The sequence below is a fragment of the Nannospalax galili genome, unplaced genomic scaffold, assembly GCF_000622305.1.
Source record: "Nannospalax galili isolate Female #2095 unplaced genomic scaffold, S.galili_v1.0 scaffold203, whole genome shotgun sequence".
Lineage (NCBI taxonomy): Eukaryota > Metazoa > Chordata > Mammalia > Rodentia > Spalacidae > Nannospalax > Nannospalax galili.
In genome coordinates this window covers 5,173,043-5,174,148 of record NW_008351640.1, presented here as the reverse complement: position 1 = coordinate 5,174,148, position 1,106 = coordinate 5,173,043, and positions in this window count along the sequence as shown.

Here is a 1,106-nt window from a genome sequence, read left to right as displayed (position 1 = left end):
GTGTTTAAAGTTGTAGTCAAACTGAATGAGCCCCCCCTCCCCTCTACAGAGCCACTGCAGATGGTGAGTTATGGCTAAATAGCCAAAGTGTTATTTAATGCAGACAGGAAGGAATGGTGTGAATGATAGCCCATTATACTTTATACTCAGAGATCAGTTTCCAAGTTCAAGGCTATATTCTCTTAGCCATGCCAGAAAAATTACACAAGCCAGTAGTAGTTTTATAACCCCCTTAGGCAATGCTGGAGCAATAAACATGATGGGAATGGGATCTTTCCATGTGTATCTAATAGCACTAAGGAGAGTGGCTAGCTCAGTGCTGACACAGCATTCTGCACAGGTTAATGATTTAACACATTACCTAGCTCTTTCTTCAGGTACCTCACTCTGGACAGGAGCTGACTGTGTGTACGTGAATGATAAAGTTCCCAGATATGCTCTGCAACTGAGTTCCTGCTGCCAGTCTAAGACAGAAGAAAACCTTTATTTTTAGATCAAACTGCAGCAGCACAGGGATGATTTCCATGGTCTCTGAGCAAGTAGGTGTCCTGATTGGGACTTAAATATCTACCATACCCAAATCCACTTTCTATGAGGATTCTTTCTCTGATGCCTTACTAATCATCTTAAAAAATATGATGCCTGGCCATTTGTCTCTGAATTTAAACCTTAATTGTCTGTAAATGGAAACTTGACTCCAATGAAGTCAGCTTGCACTCTTAGGAGATGAACTGCAAGAAAATCTCTACCTGGCACTTCCAAATGGCACGTTTCAATCACTCCCATTTGGGAAGGAATTATAACTTGAGATGCATAGTTATGAGACTGATAGTAGACATACCAACATACATAATAAATAGCTTATCTAAAATAAAGACATTGTAGGAATTAGCAAACACTTGCTATGGAAGGTGTCCAAGAATTACTGAGCTCCAGAGATGATGCAAATTAAATATAAATTAGTCTTCTAGTTGTTATCAAGGTATGTACATCTGTATGTTTAGACTATCTGGCTTTTCCTTTATTTTTATACTTCTTTTTGTATATTTTTATTGAGATAATGTAAATTATAGTTATGTGGTCATTTTCATTTTTTTTTTATAAGG